The 13,548-nt window shown below is 47.5% G+C and overlaps 1 long non-coding RNA gene across 3 annotated transcripts; it reads right to left on the bottom strand.

Moving 5' to 3' along the window:
- Positions 1-4,881: 4,881 nt before the first annotated feature.
- On the bottom strand, positions 4,882-13,503 carry LOC129403394 (uncharacterized). Of its 3 annotated transcripts, XR_008629175.1 has the most exons (4): positions 12,944-13,503; positions 8,161-10,096; positions 7,833-7,896; positions 4,882-7,013 (listed from the first exon to the last, which is right to left on the bottom strand). It is a non-coding gene; the product is annotated as an uncharacterized LOC129403394 (long non-coding RNA). The 3 variants fall into 3 exon arrangements; XR_008629174.1 differs by having other exon boundaries at positions 7,833-10,096; XR_008629173.1 differs by having other exon boundaries at positions 4,882-7,896.
- Positions 13,504-13,548: the final 45 nt, after the last annotated feature.

Below are 13,548 nucleotides of genomic sequence, written 5' to 3'. Positions count from 1 at the left end.
AATACCCAATTCGGAGGCCTGCTCTATGGTCATAGTAATCAGGACATGTGATGCTGACAAAGGGTAGACATACTCAGTGAAACAGAGTATGTCCAGCTGACTTTTCACATGCAAAAGCAATTCCGTGGTGGAAGACAGCCTTTCAACAAAAGGTGTTGAAACAAACATCTAAATGTGTGCGTGGGTGCGGGTGAGGGTAAGAGGTTGTGGAGAGATGGAAGGGGGAGTTTCAACCCAAATATCATGTCTGGTTTTTTTAAATGAATTTAAAATGGATCATGAACTTAAATATAAAATGTAATTTTTTAAAAAAAAATTTATTAGTGAATCACTGTGAGGTACAGTTACGGATTTATAAACTTTTGTGCTTGCGTTTCAGTCATACAGTGGTCGAGTACCCATCCCTCCACCAGTGCCCATTATCCACCACCAATGGTCCCAGCATCCCTCCTACCACCCCCACCCTTTCCCCTCCACCCCACCCTGCCTCTGTGGCAGGGCATTCCCTTTTGCTCTCTCTCTCCTTTTAGGTGTTGTGGTTTGCAGTAGAGTTATTAAGTGGCCATCATGTTTCGTCTGTAGTCTACTTTCAGCCCTCATCTCCCATCCCGAGTGGGCCCTCCTAGCATCTCCCATCCAGAGCGGGCCCTCCTAGCACCCTTTACTTGGTGGTCCCTTCTCTATCTGAGCTGCCTGTAAAAAGTTAATTTTTTAAAGAAAAAACTTAGGAGAAAAATCTTCATGGTCTAAAGTTAGGCAGAGTTCTCTTTCACCACATCTGGCTTAGGAGAAACTTCTTGTTCTGTGCTTGGGGGGAGAGAAAGATGGAGGGGGTTCACTCCCAATGGTGCTCAGGGAATCATACTAAGCTTCCTGCATGCAAAGCATGTGCTCATGCCACTGAACTATCTGGCCCCTAGGCAAAAAATTCTTAAACCGCCCACCAAAAGCACAATCCATAAAAGGAAACTTTAGACTTCATTCAAAATTCAAAACTTTTGTTCTATAAAAGACCCTTAAAGAGGATGAAAAGAAAAGCCAGACTTGGAGAAATATTTTCAAAGCATATATGCAACAAAAGACTAGTATCTATGTATTTTTTAAAACTCTCAAGACTCAATAGTTAAAAAGAACAAAAAACCCACAAATAATCCAATTAGAAAATGGGCAAGAGATCTGACCAAACATTTCTCCAAAAAGGATATACAGATGGCAAGCATGCACATGAAAAAAAAAGTCCAACGTCATTAGCCATTCGGGACATGCAAAGTGAAATTCAGTTTGAGACCAGGCATACCTACCAGAACAGCTAAAATTAAAAGCTGTGACAACACCAAATTCTAGTTAAAATGCAGAGAATCTGAATCTCATATATTGTTGGTGAGCCGTCACTCTGGAAAAAATAATCTGGCAGTTTGTTAGAAAATTAAACATGTAACTTCTATATTACTCAGAAATAGCATTCCTAGGCATTTACCCCAGAGAAATTATAGTTACACAAAAACCTATACATGAATGTTCAAAGCTTAACTCTTTATAATAGTCAAAATCAGAAACAATCCAGATGTCTGTCAATGGGTGCCTGGGTTGAATAAATTGGGCACAATCTATATCATGGAATATCATTCAGTAATAAAAAGAAACAACTATTGATGCACACAACAGCTTTTGTCTTCAAGGTGAATCTTCTGGGAAACGTGCTATGTAAATAAAGCTAATTCCAAAAGACTACATACTATATGATTTCATTTATGGAAGATTCCTGAAATGACAAAATTATATAGTCAGAGGGTCTATTAGAAGTTGCCAAGAATTGGGACAGTTTCAGGGGAGTAGGGCAGGAAAAATATGAGGGTGATTATAAAAAGGCAGCACAATTCTCCTTATGATCAAACTGTTCTGACTGTTCTGAGTCTCAACTATGATAGCGTTAACACAGATTCACAGAACATAGAACACACAGGCTGCCCCACAACTTACAGAGAGAAAGGGTGCTACTGTTCTTCTCATCAGGAGTTGGACAGTAATGAAGAAGAAGGGAAACAGCCTAGGTGGGGAGAACCAGCCCTACTGGAGGGAGTCTTTGTCACTACTCAGAAAGGGTCATCTTACCTCTCGGAGGCCCTTACCTTTTTTTTTTTTTTCTTTTTGGGTAACACCCAGGGATACTCAGGGGTCAGGGGTTACTTGTGGCTCTGCACTCAGGAATTACTCCTGGAGAAACTTGGGGGACCATATGGGATGCCAGGGATTGAACCCGGGTTGGACACGCTCAAGGCAAATGCCCTACTGACTGTACCATCACTCTGGCTCTCAGAGGCCCTTTTCAGAGTAAAGAGTCCCAGTTTAGAATTCTCCCAGTGAAATCCTGGGTTCATTGTTCTGGATGTCTTATTTGACTTTCACCCCCAAAGCTTCCAAGGCCGTTGTTTTGTGGCATGAGAGTTTCACTCTCTTGTGGCAGGGGCAGGGTATAACTGAAGTTCTCAGCACCCTAGCATCTCCCTTGGGACTCACCTCTGCACACCAATAGCTGCCTACTGTGAACCTGTAACCTTCTGTCTGAGTGCATGGCCACAGGAACAAGTACCAGGCAAACCAAAAGGCCTCTAGAAACTACCTTTGCTGGCCAGTATATCCAAGCAGATGCACTCTCGGGAGATGTGCACCCATGAATTTTTAGTGGTGCATCCATGAATTTTAGTAGTGTGGATTGCATCTTCTCGGAGCTTTAGTCATGAATCTACAGAGCAGAACTGGTGGATGAGTCAACACAGCAGCAGCTGTAGGATCCAAATGCATTGTCTTATATGAAAGAAGTCCCACTCAAAAGGTTTCATGCTATATGGTTCCACTTGATAGGACTTTCTAGAAAAGGTAGATGGAGGATGTAGAATACTGGATTCAAGGAATTAAGAAGAGAAGGAGGGGTTTGCTACACAGGGGAAGTGATAGAACTATTCTGTAGAATGATTGTCAAGGTAATTACTATACGGTTCTCAAAACTCATAGACAGTATAGTATAAAAAATTAATTTCCCAAAGATACAGATAACTTAAAGATAGAGATTTATTTCAGACTGTAGAGATAGTACAGGGGTTAAGGTACTTGCCTTGCACATGGCTGACCCTTGTTAGATTCCCAGCACCACATACAGTCCACTGATCACCACCAGAAGCAATCCCTGAGTATTGTCAAGTGTGTCCCCCAAAAGCAAATGAAGGGAAGAACAAATTTGTCTTAGTTGTTTCTCTACGCTTACAGAAGATTATCCTGATGTGCAGAAAGGAAAACCCTTACCCAGGTCCCACTGCTACTCCAGGACAAATTCAGGTCTGGATTCCAAATCTTGGAGTTTCTATCTTTTTAACCAATATTTACCTTATAAATTTAGTCAATTTACCTTACAAGTTGATGCCTCTAAGAAAAATTGGTCGTAGAGGCAGGACAATGAGAATGGTCATCTTGCTGATGTCCCTACTCCAGTTCTACATTCACCCTGTGTGGGCTCACAGAATATCCTCCCGGACGTCTTCCCAAGTGGGATCTCTTACCATATCTTTCTCTTCAGTTAACATCCTCTTGATTTGGTTGAACATTTCCCCCACCTTTTTCCTAGAAGTGAGAATTACTTCTTAACATGGAATTGTGCTTGTCTTTCTTTATTCTACTTGCTTTTTAAAAATTGTTATTATTGATTTGTCACTGCTTAACAATATCATATGACTTTAGGGATATAACTCCACTTGAATGATAGTTTGATTAAATATAGAATTCCAAGATTGGAACCAATTTTTCATAGAATTTTGAAGATCAGACTCTTTCATTCTACATCCAGTGGAGTTGGAATAATTCCAGTGAAGAAAAGCTTAAATCTATTCTGATTCTTTCAGTTTGGCATATCAGACTTTGCTTTTCTTTATTCAAGATAATAAAGCTTTTCTGCTCTTTTTTTAATTATTCTCAGGGTTCTGAAATTTCACAAATATGCAAGCTGTTTAGACCCTTTTATACCCACCGATTGAGGTGGATGGTAAAACCTTCAACCTGGAAATTCATTTTTTTACTTAAAATATTTTCATGAACAATCTCAGTGATTTCCTCCCCTTTCATTCTAGAATGCCTATTACTCATGTTAAAAATTTTGAGCTCTTCCTCCTAATTTCCTCTTTTCTGAATATTTCCTCTTTTCTTAATATTCCTAATATTAGGATTTTACCCTCTTTTACCTGATGGGCCTATTTTTGAGGGCTAATTCACTTTTTAACAACATATTGCAGTTTCTATTTGTACTATTGTTTCTTAACTTAAAAGCTCATTGTTGAGGAGCCATTACAGGAGGGACAGTGCTTGCCTTGCACACAGTTGACCTGGATTCAATCCCTATTCCTCTCACCATATATGATCCCCCATCCCACCAGGAATGATCCCTGAGCATAGAATCAGGAGTAAGTGGGACAGAAGAAATAATCTAGTGGGTAAGGTGCTTGCTTTGTATGCAGCTGACCCAGGTTCAATCCCTGGCATGCCATATGGGTCCCCCAAACCAAACAGAAGTGATGTAGAGCCAGGAGTAACCTCTGGGCCCTACTGGGCGTACCCCCACCAAAAGAAAATAAAAGGAATCATAAGTAAGCCCTGAGCACTGCCAGGTGCGACCCTGAAACAAACGAAATTTTTTTAAACTTTTTTTTTTATTAATTAATTTTTTTATTGAATCACCATGTGGAAAGTTACAAAGCTTTCAGGTTTAAGTCTCAGTTATGCAATGCTCGAACACCCATCCCTTCACCAGTGCACATATTCCACCACCAAGAATCACAGTATACCTCCCCCCACCCCCCATCTCCCGCCCCCCACCCCACCTGTGAAACTGGTAACTTTCACTTTACTTTCACTTTACTTTGATTACATTCAATATTTCAACAAAAATCTCACTATTATGAAACAAATGAAATTAAGCAAATAAAAATGTTTGTTGGACTGGGAGATAATACAGTGCTTAGGATATGTACCTGGCATGTGCCCATTCCTGGAACCACCTGGTTTCTGGCCAAAGCCAGGAACAGCACTGGAGACCCTTAATCACTGCTAGGTATGGCCCTGGGGGGTGGGCCGGATGTCCCCAGCACCAGGGCCCAAGTAGGAGCACATCCTCAAACCAACAACCCAACTGGCTGGCAATCACTGGTGGGACCCCTGAACCTCCGAGCACTACTCGGGAGCCCCCCTCAAAAGGTTATTGTTTTCTGAGGGTTTTTTGTTTTTAATTTTGGTTTGGGGGGCACACCCAGCCATGCTCAGCCGTTACTCCTGACTCTGCACTCAGGGATTATTCCTGGCAATGCTCAGGGAATTACATGAGGTTCTGGGGATCCAAGCAGGGCCAAGCGCCCTACCTGCTGCACCAGCCCTCCAACCCGTCTCTTGAGTTTTAAAATTTTACTTATTCCTGTTCCATGGGTGAAATATCCTCTCTCAAGCTTAAAAATAAGTCTGAGTGTCTTTCATGTTGCTTTTCTTTTTTCCTGTTGATTTTAATTTTCATTTTGAAAATTTTTTGGTTTGGGGCGTCACAGCTGACTGTGCTCAGGACTGACTCCCGGCTCTGCAGTCAAGGATCGTTCCTGGTGGGCTCAGGGGAGCAGAGGTGCTATCCGGAGATTGAACCCAGGTCGACTGTGTGTAAAGCAGGACCCCTATCCACCGTACTATTGCGTGGCCCCTTTCCTGTTTAATTGTTAGCTTGCTTACTTTTGATTTTCATTATCATTCCCTACTGTCCGTGTTAGTTTGCCGCTTTCCTCTCGTAGCTGGTAATCCAGAGCAGATGCTACTGATGGGCTTCACAGACGCACAGCTGCTATGAGTGCTGCCTGGTCATGGCTCTGAGTTACCCCTTTCTGTAGACCCCAGCTTCTTAAACTGTGGGTCACAACCCCACAGGGGGTCAAAGAATTGAATATGGGGGTTCCGGGGGGGGGGGAAATACTGGCAACAGCGAACAGTTTCTGAGCATGCAACAAGCAAAAATTAATTCAAAACCAAGCATACAATGAAGCTGACGTGTTCCTGGCAGCGCTCACCCGTGTTGCATGTCTCGGGCGAAAAAGGGTCGTAATTGGAAAAGTTTAAGAAACTCTGTGGACCTTGGCCAGGACTTGCTCTGCCTGGAAGGCTCTGGGCCCCTCCCTGGCAACCCCACAACCTGATTTATATGTGGGTACAAAGCAGCCCTTTGGCTTCAAAGTCACATCAACTCCATGGGGCAATTCATGCGGGGGGCGGTGGGGGGGGTCCCCTGTGGGATCAGACGGAGCCTAGGCTCCAGCTGAAACCACAGCCCTTGCTCAGCTCCTTCCCCTGTAACTCCTGGGGGATGGGCAGTGGGCAAGGCTTCTCCTAAGAACCCACCCTCAGTAAGTCACGTGCACATGAATCCTCATCTTGATCTTCCTTTCCAGGGAACTGAAGACAGTGCATCTCAGCAAAGAGCTGGTAACTCTGACAAGTTGAGCGTCCAGATCCGCCATCTGCCACGAAACCGCCGCCAAGACGAAGATTTCCACGAACAACCCTGATGGGGACGGTTGACCCCGTGGACACAGTAGAAAATGTAGAGGCCATAATCCTGAAGAAGAAAGGAATTCCTCCTGATCAGCCAAGGCTGATCTTGGCTGGCAAACAACTGGAAGATGGATGTCCCTTGGCTACAGACTCCGAAAGGAATCCACTCTTCATCTTCTTTTGAGACTTCGTGGTGAGGCTAAGAAAAGGAAGTCTTGCAAGAAGAATAAGCATAAGAGAAATTATGGTAAGGCTGGAGAGATAGGATTGCAGGTAAGGCACTTGCCTTGTATGTGGTCGACCCGGGTTCAATCCCCGGCATCCCATATGGTTCCCAGAGCACCGCCAGGAAGTGATTCCGGAGGGCAGAGCCAGGAATAACCCCTGAGCATTACCAGGTGTGGCTCCAAAACTTAAAGAGAGGGATACATTTCCTTCTCAAGTTCCTGTGGATGAGAATGACATCACCAATTGCGTTCACCGGGGAATGCCCTTCCTGTGCATGTGATGCTGGAGTTTTGATGACCAACCACTTTGAACAGACATCACTGTGAGAGAGGCTGTCTGACCTATTGTTTCTACCAGCCAGAAGACAAGCAATTAATTGTGTGTGTGTGTGTGTGTGTGTGTGCGCGCACGCGCGTGTGTGAATAAAGGGCATGAACTAACAACAATGAAAGAGCTGAGGCCTGAAAGCTAGCTTCTGGAAAGTCCTGAGTGTGTGAGTTACATCTGTCAACTAAGGGATTCACTGGAAGGAGGAATGTGTGGTCTCTATTTGGAGATCTCAGTTTTAGCGCTCTCAGACCGAGTTCCCAGAGAGAAAGGGTTGGGTGTGGCTACCAGTGAGGGGATGGATGGTGGAGAAAGCTGAGGATCTCGGCCTGCAGTGAGTAAACACCCATTGGAATGCCCTGTTCCATACACGGTAACTCTGTCCACAGCTGTGCCTGGTGTCCCCACTGTTCAAGACCCTCTGTTTTAGCCTCTCTAGGACCTCTTCCGGGGGCGGGGGGTGGGGAGGGAGAGGGGCCCTGTAACATAGAGGATGGGAGAGAAGAACCAGGACTTGAATGCTTCCCGATCACCTTTCACCCAGTTCTCCTGACTTTGATTTGTTCATCCCAGAGGTTTTGAAGACTGCCAATTCCTCCCTCTCCCCCACCCACCCCCCACTTTTTTAGGATTTTCCATGAAAGTAATGCTGCCCTTAGTTTTCTCTGGGTTTCAGCTTTCTTCGGGCTGCTAAGTCAATTACCACTCACCCATCTGTTTCCAGCTTCCAAAATTCTTTTTGCTATTGTCTCCTCTATATTCTTGAGTTTGAGTCTTGAAAAGAAAAGAAACAAAACAATAATCTATATCGTTTGTGAGGGCTTTAGAAAGGAGCAGAAGCCAATGTGTGAGTTCGATCCACTTTCTTAACCCTCTGTGGGTAAAGGAAAACATTTCCTCCCCTGAGCTCCTGTGGGTGAGAAATAACGGGGTGAGAACTTCAGATAAAGAAGTCTACAAGGGAAGCTGCATCTCCTCAGAGACTACACTCTCCCCTATAGAGCTGAAGCTACTCTCCCACCCACAACCTTCACCTACCTCTGAGAGTATGATCAGAAATGGCTTCCATTTCTGATCAGAGAGGCAGGAAGGGCAAAAAACCAAGATAATCCTGAGAAGCCTGCCTGGAGGAGGAGGTGCTGTCGCAGGAAAAGCCAAAGAGAGAGTCTTATCCTCCAAAGGACAGAGTTTACCCCTTCCAGCTCTGCTTCCATGGCCCAGTGGGTGTCAGAAGTGATTCTAGAAAGTTGGCTTGAGTTTTCTTGGGTTTTTTTTGCCCTGTCCCTTGCTTTGGCATGAGATGATAATAATTGGAGACTTCCTAGGCAGATGAAATAGAATGACACAGGAGAAGTGGACTCCTCCAGTTCCTTTTTCCTAGAATGTGTTGTGGCAAAGATATCTCACTTCACTTCCGCTTTCAGGCTCAGTGCCACATTGCTCAGGAGAGGCAGGAATCGAGAAGCCATGTACCACGTGCAGGATGCGCCAAGCTAAGACGTAACCTGAAAAGTCCCCACTAGCCACTTAGAAGCCATGGAGGGGCCAGAAGTCAGTGGGTGAATGCTCCCACCTCCCGGCTCTTTGGCTGGGAAGAGTTGAGGCTGCTGTACAGGTTTCTCAGTGGATTCCTCACAGGATGGGGGGGCCCTGGCAGTGGCCCACGGCAACCAGTGCCCACCAACATCTCGTCGTGGTACTGGCTCTTCTCCCGTCCAGATCTTCTTTCCCATTTCCCCATTCCTATTTCCCAGATCTTCTCCCAAGCAAATGGCCAACATCCTCGTCCTTTCCTCTGTTTCTGCTCTTGGACTCCACATTAACCGCAAAGTCCCCCAAGCAAGGTTGAGCAGGCTGTACCACCCTTGGGAAATCGTGCCTCTGCCTGTGCCAGTCGCAGCTAAGAAGCTCTGCTTCCAGACTCTGAGCATCTGTTTCCAGGAGCTCTGAGTTCTCAAAGGTTCCCATATTTATTTCGCCTGCCTTTCCTCTTAGGCGGGGAAAAGAAAATCATGCAATGGCTCTCTGGGACTCTGCCTACTTTGTGGGAACAGAAAGTGAATCTCATTGCACCCTAGGCCACTACTGCCTCCCCCACAGTCCAGAACCCCCACCCGGGAGCAGAATCACCCACTTCAGAAAACACTGGTTGAGTGGGCCCGTATGTGCCTGAAAGGCAACCCGGATGGTTGGTGGCCGTGGAAACAGAGACGTCAGCTACCACATCATAAGAACTGACTCAGAGTACTGCGAGGGAATCAATGAGCTGAGGGCAAGCTTTGCAAGCCACTGGCCTGGGTACAGTCCCCAGCACTAAATGATCCCCAGAGCACAGAGCCAGGAGCAGATGCTGAGTGCTGCCTCTTGTGGCCCCAAACTAAAGAGTGGTCTCACAAACCCCACCAGCCCAAGACTAGGGACCTACACCGAGCAATGTGTGCTTTGTCGCCCATTAGCACTGTCATGTTGTCATGCACATGGGCCCTAGCTCAAGATGAAACTCAGAGAGGGAGAGAGACAGACAGAGAGATAGAGAGGGAGAGAGAGACAGAGACAGACAGAGACAGAGAGAGACAGACAGACAGAGACACAGAGAGAGACACACAGAGAGAGGCAGAGAAGAAAAATGCTTGCCATAAAAGGTAGGTGGCAGTTGGGGGCAGGGGCAGGCTGGAGGAAACTGGGGATAGTGGTGGAGGGAAATGTGCACTGGTGAAGGGACAGTGTTGGAACATTGTAGGAGTAAAACCCAATCATGAACAACTTTGTAATTGTGTATCTCATAGTGATTCAATTAAAAAAATAAAAGGGAAAAAAATTTTAAATAAGATCTAATTCCAGGGGCCAGATAGGGCACACATGCAGAGAGCCTGAGTTTGATCCTCGGCACCACATGGTCCCCAGAGCACTGCCAGGTATGTGCCCTCCATCCGTGAAAGCAGCAGCAATTCTCTTCTCCTGGGCCGTGTCATATCTGTGAAGAGAGGAAGGAGGACCCCTGTGAGGGTTCTGGCTGGAGAAGATGCTCTGGAAGTAGATTCTTTTGATTTAGTTATTTGCGGGGGGCGGGGGAGGGAGGGGGGACGGGGGGGGGCAGGCGGGGGCGGGGTTTTAAGCCAGGCCAGGTGGCATGCAGGACTTTCTCCTGGCTCTGTCTGCACTAAGGCACCACCTGTAGTGGAGGGGATTAAACCTGGGTTGGCCCCGTGCAAGGAAGCACCTTACCCGCTGGACTATCTGCCCCATTCTTTGCGACTGTTATAGGAAGGGACTTACTTGAAACATGAGAGCATACCTCAGGCCCCCTGGGGAATGGTGAGACTCTGGCAGATCAGTTCAAGGGACAACAGCACAAAGCGTGGAATGTCAACCCTTGCCTCATTGGAGTCATTCGGGAGCTAGACTATTAACCCGTGGTCAAGTGATTGGTCCATGTGAGGAGGGGAGGACAGGCAGAGGCATTGGGTTGTGACAACCTTTGAGTCCGAGCATGTGTTTAAAGACAGATTTTGCCTTTTATGGGTCAGGCAACTCCACACGCTTGTACCGAGGGCCAGATCCGAGTCCCCAGCTCCGCCCACTTCTCTGGATGACTAAAGCCAGCGCCTCCTGCTCCCTCACCATCCGGGCAAGCTGCTCTTCCAGAATTAGTCACAGACATTTGATTTAAAATTAGACGTCATGTCTTTCCCCCAAGTTAGAGGAGCATTGAAGGACTTTCCTCGAGGAAAGGAGAGGGACAGAGTTGTCTGAAAAAAATGGCTTGGGAACACAGGATGGGCCTGGAATGCTGCTTCACACAGTGTAGGATGAGGAGGGGAAATGGCTGGGGGGAAGGGAGATGGAGGGGAAGGGAGACACCCTCTGAAATGAAAGACCAAAACCTCTTCCCGTCAAGGGGCACAAGAAAACATGCCAGCCAAGAAAGTCATGGCCAAGAAAGGCACCACTTCTGACCCTGGGTATTTGGGGTTGCCTTCCCTGAGGGTACCTCACTCCATCCCGCCATACATTTGGCAGAGAGAAGGGGAGGCATGGTTCAGAGCAGAGAGAGGAGTAAATTGTTCCATATCCTCTTTTTTTTTTTTTTTTGGTTGGTTGGTTGGTTTTGGTTTTGGGTCACACCTGGCAATGGGGGATCAGGGCTTACTCCTGGCTCTATGCTCAGGGATCACTCCTAGTGGGACTCAGGGGACCTTCTGGGGTGCTGGGGATTGAACCCAGGTTGGCCACATGTAAGACAAATGCCCCACCTGCTGTGCTATGGCTCTGGCCCCTCGTCCCTTATCTTGAGGGAGACAGGCCCATGGGCCGGCAGGGAGTTGTCAGCTGGAAGTCAAAACCTCTGACTTCTTCCCCAGGAGGGACAAGGAACAACCCACCACAGGAAGGCCAGATCCAACTGTGAGTATTCAAGAAACTGAGGCCAGCTTCCACCTGTTCCGCCCTAGGGGAGACTTTGCAATGGACTAGTGAATGCCTCAAGAGCATTTTCCTAAGATGAACTGCCCAGAAGCCAGAGCAATAGTAGAGCAGGTAGGGCATTTGCCTTGCACACCACAGACCCAGGTTCGAACCTGAGCATCCCATATGGTCCCCCAAGCACCTCCAGGAATAATTCCTGAGTGCAGAGGCCAGGAGTAACCCCTGAGCATCCCTGGGTATGGCCCAAAAGAAAAAAATGGGTTTCCCTGATAACAGCAGCTGAGCCTGACTCTGGGTCCTTATTCCCCGAACCCCCACTCTCTCTCTCCCTCTCATCTTCTCTCTCTCTCTCTCTCTCTCTCTCTCTCTCCCTCTCTCCCCACCTAATTTTCACACGAACAATTGTCACACAAAGCGGTAGCGACTCCACCCTCTTCCCTACTGCCTGTTTGAACTAGCAATTTCTAGCCAAGCTTTCTAAACAAACAAAACAGGTTTCAGCATACCAGGCAGGGGAAACCACAAGACGGAAGGCGAAAGAAAAGCGAGTTCTGCTTCTCTCTCCCCTGTGGTGCCTCCCTGGCCACCCCCTGTGACTATCACCTGCCCCATCACCTCTACTTGCCCACTGTGTGCCAGTCCCATGGAAGAGCTCCAGGAGACCTTGTTCCTATCAAGGAAGCACTCACGTCCGGGGAGGAAAATTTGCCCGTGAGCAGAAACATGGGCAGGGACAACAGATGAATGCTGCAAAAAATTAGTGTATGGGGGCTGGAGCGATAGCACAGCAGGTAGGGCGTTTGCCTTGCATGTGGCCGACCCGGGTTCGATTCCCAGCATCCCATAGGGTCCCCCAAGCACCGCCAGGAGTAATTCCTGAGTGCATGAGCTAGGAGTAACCCCTATGCATTGCCAGGTGTGACCCAAAAAGAAAAAAATTAGTATATCCTGCAATAAAAGGAAATCTTCATTAAAATAAATAAATCAAAAAATAAGGTGTGAGTGTTGCATCCCTGGGCATGGAAACAGCAGAGCCCAAGTCCCAAGAATGAAACTCCAAGATGCAGTCACGAGAGCAGATCTGCAAGGTGCAAGAACCGACTGGCATGAGAGCCCAGCCATAGCTCTGAGAGAGAAAAGGGAGCCTGATGTATGCAGGCTGATGGAAAGGTAGCAGCCAGCCCGCCTGGTGTCTGCTATTATGAGGAACTAGGAAGGAAGAGAAAAGAGGCCCCAGGGATGCCGGCGTGAATAGCAGTGGCGGTGCTGACAGGCAGCTCTGGAGGAGGAGTGGGTCCCTACACAGTGTGTGCACACGCCATGTTCCAGCTAGCACAGCGCCCTCTGCCCATCTCACCTCTGGGACTGACCCTTGAGTAGTTCCCGAGCCGCTCACCTGTGCCTGATGTCTCTGTCTCCAGGTACTTCCTTCTTGCTCAGGGGACCTACGGCTTATCAAAGCAGAAGGAACTTGCCTGCAGGCACTTTCCATGATAACTTTTGCTTCCCGAAGTGAAACTACTCAGTCATTTATGGTTTATAGGGGAGCAGGGGCTTTTCAGGTAGAAGAAAGAACCTCTCAGCTCAGAGGAGATGGGACTAAGGAGAGGGGTGCGGGCAATCGCCGGCACGGGTCCACAATCGGCCGAGAAGCCGAAGCGATGCTGTCAGGCCTGCTGCACCACAGCAGCCTTGCCAGGGCTTCCGTGACCCGGGAGGGGCAGAGCCAACAGGCTGGAAGCAGCAGGGTCTCTGCAGAACCAACTGCCTGCCTCCGCCGAGGGGCCCTCCCAAATCCTTGGAGCAGTCTAGGCCTGGGGACTCCAGAAAAGGTTGAACCTCACATACACTCCTCGTTTCTCCCCTGCCTCCCCCACCAAAGCAAGGCAAACAAACAACAAAACCACCCTGCCAACAGCTAACAAGGTCTGCTCCCTGCCTCTCTTGCACAACGCAAGGAGCTGGGAGCTAAGGGGGCCAGGTCAATGTGAGAAGTCGTGC

This window comes from Sorex araneus, chromosome 3 (genome assembly GCF_027595985.1).
Source record: "Sorex araneus isolate mSorAra2 chromosome 3, mSorAra2.pri, whole genome shotgun sequence".
NCBI classification, from domain to species: Eukaryota; Metazoa; Chordata; class Mammalia; order Eulipotyphla; family Soricidae; genus Sorex; species Sorex araneus.
This window is presented reverse-complemented; position numbering and strand designations above follow the sequence as displayed.